This window comes from Pleuronectes platessa, chromosome 20 (assembly GCF_947347685.1).
Source record: "Pleuronectes platessa chromosome 20, fPlePla1.1, whole genome shotgun sequence".
In the NCBI taxonomy this organism is placed as follows: Eukaryota; Metazoa; Chordata; class Actinopteri; order Pleuronectiformes; family Pleuronectidae; genus Pleuronectes; species Pleuronectes platessa.
Window position 1 is genome coordinate 5291796 of NC_070645.1, and position 7292 is coordinate 5299087.

At 38.4% G+C, this 7292-nt stretch overlaps 1 long non-coding RNA gene and 3 other non-coding genes across 4 annotated transcripts; 1 reads left to right on the forward strand and 3 right to left on the reverse strand.

The window, feature by feature from the left end:
- Positions 1-1132: 1132 nt before the first annotated feature.
- On the reverse strand, positions 1133-3856 carry LOC128425795 (uncharacterized). Its single transcript, XR_008333176.1, has 6 exons — positions 3826-3856; positions 3529-3729; positions 3004-3095; positions 2784-2904; positions 2191-2271; positions 1133-2075 (listed from the first exon to the last, which is right to left on the reverse strand). It is a non-coding gene; the product is annotated as an uncharacterized LOC128425795 (long non-coding RNA).
- On the forward strand, positions 1506-1577 carry trnag-ucc (transfer RNA glycine (anticodon UCC)). The gene has a single exon. It is a non-coding gene; the product is annotated as a tRNA-Gly (tRNA).
- A 2255-nt stretch (positions 3857-6111) lies between the features above and the next one.
- trnas-cga (transfer RNA serine (anticodon CGA)) lies at positions 6112-6194 on the reverse strand. The gene has a single exon. It is a non-coding gene; the product is annotated as a tRNA-Ser (tRNA).
- Positions 6195-6781: 587 nt separating this feature from the next.
- trnas-cga (transfer RNA serine (anticodon CGA)) lies at positions 6782-6864 on the reverse strand. Its single transcript has one exon. It is a non-coding gene; the product is annotated as a tRNA-Ser (tRNA).
- Positions 6865-7292: the final 428 nt, after the last annotated feature.

Sequence of the window (7292 nt, forward strand, 5' to 3'; positions counted from 1 at the left end):
TAAGCTGTACAATAACTACCCAAAGAAAGCATTTGATTAAAGAAGATTATTCAACTGAGCGAGTGAGCATTAAATCCCAGTTTAAATCGATGAGTAAAACATTCCCATGGAAAGAAAGAAGCTCTGTGTGACGTCCAAGAAAAGAGCTGCAATTTATTGTGGTTTACATCAAATACTGTAGTAGGATAAATGAATATATATACATAATAGATTTTATGAATTCAATTATAATTCAAATCACAGGACCCTTGTAAAGATGGATGACGGTATTTCCAGCTGCTCCTGGCTGCGTCCCAGCACTTGAGTGCATAAAAAAATGACTGATTACTCTGAAGCGCTCGATGCTGACGCTCACTGGAGCTGTAATTTAACTTTTCATTTACATTAAAGTACATTACCTCTATATTTTATTCCAATCTAGTCCTTGCATCTTTGATTAGTGACTTTACTTAAGCAGTCTTTTTCTCTCTGGTCAGTACAAATATACACTGCAGTAAATCCTCTCTCTGACCGCTGGTTATCAACAAAAATGCCGTACTAGTACTGAACGATGGTTGCAGTACGTTTTGTGATGTATTGATACAGTACCTGAACAGAAAAGCACAAAGTCATCTTCTGCATATCAACCCAGTGTTTCACATATCAAGCAGTAAGTCAGGTACTTTATATGAAATCAAATATATAATGTGAAATACAGAATTGGTTAAAAGTTGTAATAGTGGTAATATTCAGTTTAAATGGCCTACTGCCACCTTTCGGCTAATTCAAGTATTGTCACAGAGGACCACTGAGCATGAACACCAATCGAATGTTTGTAAAGACTGAACACACACACACACACTAATTGTAACCATTTTAGAAAGATCTCAGGATTTATTAAATTTTCCCTTTTTAACTGCAATAATAATTCCTGCCTCTGCAATTCATGGCGTATGTTTAATCTGTTTCACTGCACATAATCTCACACTGTACATATATATATTTTTTAATGTCTCGTGTAGGAAAAAGACTGTTGCAGCAGGCAGGTTGTTTGTTTCATGTGTTTCCTTATGCACTTCAACGTGGTAGGACACTGGTTTGTTCTGCAGGATGTGAATTGTTGTTGAAAAGTGAACACAGAGACAGTATCGTGTTATGGTCATCATGCTGGTTTTCCTCTTTACCATGGAATTTATTTTACTCATGTGGGTTCACAAGTAGAAGAATCATTCCACCATCCCAGTACAGTCACACAGGAAAACCTCTAACAAGTATGTCATTCCTCACCATTCGTATTCAGCCTCTGGTAATGTGATGTAACATTAAGAGCCTCATCTGCTTGTGAAAAAAGGGAATTTTAAATGTAATACATTGAGCTAGCTCTAAAAATAAAACATGAACTTGGAGAGACAATGGGTGTTTTAGAAAAAACAGGGCTTAGTGTTACATGCTTTCTTCTCTTCTCTTCTGTTCTGTTTTCTTCTCATCTGCTGTTTTTATTTTAAGGGATTTTTCCTGCAGATGTGGCGATGGTGGTATAGTGGTGAGCATAGCTGCCTTCCAAGCAGTTGACCTGGGTTCGATTCCCAGCCATCGCAGATTTATGTTTATAGATAGGCCAAAACACCTCCTTCTGTTCAGTGGGTCCCTCATAAACCCCCAAACAACTGTCACATAAACCCACATGGTTATGAATGGGTTTCACCTGACTTACATCGCTGACTCTGTAGTTAACTATGTCCCCTCTGGAACACTGACATCATCTGTAGAAAGTCTATCAGACGCTATATACAATTTTTTTTTAATCATTATCTTTCTTTTCTGTTTTTATGCATTTTTTTATACAATTTAATTTATTTTCCTTTTTTATACATATATTACATGTAATTTGAACATGTTCAAATGTTCAAATGTCCTCTTCTCATTTTGAGTTACATTTTAGCATGTTATTTCAAAAACTTTATTGTATGCAAAGCACTTTGAGCACCATTTCATGTCTTCCAGTCGCTGGCTGTTGTTGTTGTGCTGGCATCATGTATGACATCAGTGTCATCGTGTGCAACACTGAGGAGACTCAAGTTCTTTTAGTCCATTTTCTGTTACAGGAAGAGAAAATGGTGTTGATAAGGATAAGTATGGGCTGGGCCATCAAATTTGTTTGCCAATCAAACATGGCACAGAAATATAAATATAGAAACTATGATCACTTACAAAGTCCTTCCTCTTGGTCATCGGGCATCTGTGCGGAAGTCCCCTCAGGAACACTGGGAGTGGATGATCTGACCCGTTTCGCTAAGAAGAGAAAGTTTAATGTGAAGAATGCCAACATTTCATTGCAGTGTCAATGTCAATCAATACTAATCTTCTTAGTTCCCAATGGAACTGCCCCTGTCTGTGGATCTCTTTGCTGTTTATCCTTCTGGACCAAGTATGTCCTTCTAGACAGACATTATGACAGCGTTCACATTAGAGTATATTAAAAGTACTCTTGGAAATAGCGGAATTAAAATGTATGAGGTGTCATTGTGAATGGTCCCTGATAAAATAATAAATACAATGTTTCAATATTTCATACCAAGCCAAAGTGTGTGCCTTGGTTCAAGATAAATTTAGTTGCATTTGTTGAAGAGTGAGGAGAGGAAGTTTAGGGTTGTATTGAGACGTAAACACTTCTGTTTGAGTTAGAAGATACTCTACTTAATTATGGCTTACCTTTGCTTATGTGCAATATTTCACAACAAACTCAAGCAATTTTCTCTCAGCAAATACTTTGTGCAGCATGCCAATTTGAGTATTGAACCAACCACATGAGTTTGATGAGGAGGACTTGCGTCTTTGGGCAACAATGTTGCCGTCTTTGTCCCGTTGTCTCCATCGAACCAAAGGTTTTGGTTTTGGTTTTGATTTTCTCTTTTTCTTAGGTGACTAAGAAGGACAAAAAATAAAAGTAAAGAAAATAAAACCATATCGACTGGCATAGCAAATCATTTAATAAAAATAGACAAATGGAAAGTGCTACAATACCAGAGTTGCGTTGAGCTCTTTGATCATAGATAGTGCTACCTTGTTCATCTCTTCAAGATGAGCCTCTGCATCATCTAGTGATGACATATTGCCTAAACAATACAGATTAAACATGTTAAAGCCACTGTATATGACAGGTCCACAGTAGCCAGGCGTCCCTAGATCTTGAATACAACGTGTTTTGTTCTTGATATCGAAACATTAAGCTAGTGAGACATACAGCAAAGGAAAATGTTTGCAAACTATAAGTATATGGAAAATAAAGAGCTAAGGATAAACATGTACATCCCCTGGCACACAAGTGGTTTTACAATTGTGTTGGGATTCTAGTGCTCATCTGAAAATTCTTAGGTTTAAACCATTAACTTTCATGTGAGCCAGGCTAATTTCTGTTTATAAATAGATTAGAAAATAACAGGCTTTGCAGCAGTCAAGCAACTAGGCAGAGGGGCATCCACCCCCCCTTGTTTAAACTTCCTATAAGTTTATGGTCACTTTTGAAGCTGTGTATACGGAACTACTTACCAGAGACTTAGTATGCCACTGAAATTTGGGGTCACAGGTCCAACAGGGAGAGGGACAAACAAAAACCACACACAAACAAACGAGTGGCTGACTCACACAAAGAGAGAGAACGACAGACAGATGTTGGCTCTTAAAAGGGCCGTTTGTTTTATTTATAAAGGACTTGGTTGAGGTCGGAGTTAGGCACAAGGGACAGGTTATCTGTAGAACAGTGATGAGAGTATGGTCAAAAGAAAGCTTTTTAACGTTGAATACGTAAGTATTAGAATTTGCGTTAAAATAAATTCGAGGACTTACCGGGGTAGGGGCGAAGGAGAATGACGCAACGTCCGGCGCACTGCTGTTGTTACGGAAACTAAAATCAATAAAAATTACAAAAACTAACATCTTGATATTAAATAATCGATTAGGTAAGAACTAGTTCACACATGGAAAATGTTATTATTCTAAGCTATTTTATTTAGTGGCTTTAATGTGGAAGTTGGTGTGTGGTTAGTAAGTGATTATGGACTGCAGAGCGAGGAAGTGATGAGGGGAGGAAAATAAACTGGCATTTTGTCCTGATTCAATACACATCGTGTGTTTCATTCTTCTACAGATGCCTTGCACTATATGGAAAGATAGTAACAGGGGCAATTTACAAAGGATTACGGTTTGACGGCAAGGAGCGACAAAAGCGTCCATAGCAACCACCTTAGATACGACAGACACGTGAAAAATCTTCGTAATAACTAACAAACCAAACATCGTACAGGTTCACTGAATGAAAATATTGAAGCTGAAACACACATATCTCGCCATAAATATCATCGGAACACATTTTTATTAAGAAAGATTGCTAAAATATAGCGTTTTCCACCAAGAATACAGAAATCTCAGCCATCTTGCTTGATCAGAGCGCGGCAGAGGTCTGCGCAGGCCTACTTGTCGTTTGGAACATTTCGTAGGCTTCTCTACGAAAGTGTCTGCAGGAAGAGGCCACTGCCACCAGGGGGTCAAACATCTTCATGAATGTCCACTGAAGTAGCAGTGAACACATCAGGTCAGCCGTCCCAAGCACAGAATGAGTCTTCAGCAGACATGACCCTATTGTTGGTCCAACAGATACTTGATTTTCAGAATAAAATGATGCCTGACATTAACAAAACAATCAGTCTGACAACCTGTGACTTATTTACTTACTGAAAACGCTCATGTCTTAATGACCAATGCAGGAGAGGCATCAAAAATCACATTTCAAAGAAGATACATGTTTGTGCAGATCATTCTTATCAGATGAGCTCAGGTTATTACACCTCAGCACATCTTTAAAAAAGCACCTCATGTTTTTATTTGGTTCGCACTATAACCTAACACCTCACTCCTCGAATCCAAATATAATATTTGTTTAGTTTGTCCAGTGAGGGAAGCTGATCACCAACCAATGCGATCATTCCACCATTCCAGTGCAGTCACACAGGAAAACCGCTAACAAGTATGTCATTCCTCACCATTCATATTCAGCCTCTGGTAATGTGATGTAACAGTAAGAGCAACATCTGCTGCAGAAAAAAGGGCATTTTAAATCTAATACAGTGAGCAAGCTCTAAAAATAGAACATGAACTTGAAAAGACAATGGGTGTTTTAGAAAAACAAGGCCCAGAGTTCTGTGCCTGCCTCTCTTCTCTTCTCCTGTTTTTATTATGAGGCATTTTTCTGTACAGACGTGGCGATGGTGGTATAGTGGTGAGCATAGCTGCCTTCCAAGCAGTTGACCTGCGTTCGATTCCCAGCCATCGCAGATTTATATTTATAAATATTCCCAATCACTTGACTTCCATTATTCAATCCCAATTCTGTTCAGTGGGTCCCTCATAAACCCCCAAAACATCCAATCACATAAATTCACAAGGCTCTGAATGGGTTGAGACCAACGTAGCTGACTCTCTAGTTAACTATGTCCCGTCGGGAACACTGAGAGCATCTGCAGAAAGTCTCTCAGAGCTGAAGAAACTCAGAAAGTTGTCCTCTCCTACATAAAACGTTTCTGTTTTTATGCATTTTTTAAATTTCATTAAATTTCTTTTTCATTTCTTGTCTTTTAAATGTAATTTTACCATGTTTCTATGTCTTCTTAATATGTGTCCTCTACTTATTTTGAATGACATTGATGCATGTTTAAAAAAATCTATATTGTATGTAAAGCTCTTAGAACTGCATTTCTTGTAAGTAGGTGAATAAAGTTGATTATTATTATTAAGAATAGTTACAGTGACACCAACATTTTTACTTCAGATCCTTTAAGTTCTGAAAATTGTGAGGCCTTTTCAACATTGACCAATTGGGATCTGAGGAATTTGGAGACCAACACCCTGAACTGTTTACGTGTTATCTGGCTCGTAGGTCTTTAAAAACAACAGGCGGTGTTGGAGCTGGGCCTTCTGAGCAAGGAAGTAGACGCAGTATTGAGTCTAAAAGGAGACATTCCAACACAGTGTTGCTGTTGTGTGTTAACGCAGAGAAAAGTCTGACATAGAACTGTCAAGATTGTGGCTATTATTACTTAGAAACCATATCAATATCTTCTTTAGGTTTCAATGTATCGTTGTTGACAGGATTTGAACCTGTGCGGGGAGACCCCAATGGATTTCGAGTCCATCGCCTTAGACCACTCGCCCACAACAACTACACAACATTTGAAAACCAAATAGAGAACCAACTTCGGAGGCTTTTAATGATAGGTCAATATATGAAAAACAAGGCCAGTGAACTGCTTCCATTTCATTAGGAAATTCAAAAGCGAAGGTGCAATGCAGCATTTGCAGGTCCCTTAAATGGGAAGTAAACTATTTCAATTTGTTGTAAAACTATGGATAATAATACAATAAGTGCTCGTGATTGAAGAGTCATTCTTAAGGATGTGTTTAAGAATTCCACACATTTGTATTCGTTTAAATTGTAATCGAATCTCAGAGAAAGGGCTCTGGTCTTCCAGCATGATGTCATAGATGGAAACAGCATCGGACTCTTTCAATTCATCCTGAATACTGTTATTTTGTTGATGTTCTCTGTTGCATGTACTTCTGTCCATCCTGGGAGAGGGATCCTTCACATGTGGCTCTCTCTCTTAGGTTTCTAAGTTTTTTTTCACTGTTCATAGGAGTTTTCCTTGCTCTTGTTGCGGGTAAAGAACATCGGGTGTAGCACCTGGTTAGGCCTAGGAGACAAATTGTGATTTGTGAGTATTGGTTATACAAATATTACTTGCTGGATCGTTGTTGACAGGATTTGAACCTGTGCAGGGGTGACCCCAATGGATTTCGAGTCCATCGCCTTAACCACTCGGCCACAACAACTCCATGTACAGCGAAAATTAATTTACAAGTCAGATGAAAACTTTGTAAACATTCTGTATCAATTGATAGTTCCAACAAATTATCAGGTAATATTAACACAAGCTACCCAGAGCTCCTTAGGCTTCAGTCTATTTGTCTTTTATGTAAGGAGAGGACAGACATGGAGAATTTCCTCACTGCATCATGTACACAAAGTGCACATCACCGATTGTGCACGGAATGAGATGACTATACAAACTGCTGACTGTAACACAATCCTTGAATCACAGGGAAGCCGTCATATCATCTGAATGTTTCACTGCCAGGAGCCAACTAGAGGAAATATTGTGTAACTGCTCCTGATCCAGTTCTTAAAGTTCATAACTTACATCCTTACATTATTACAAATACACTGCACTACATGATACTGAGGGAGTACTGTGGGGCAC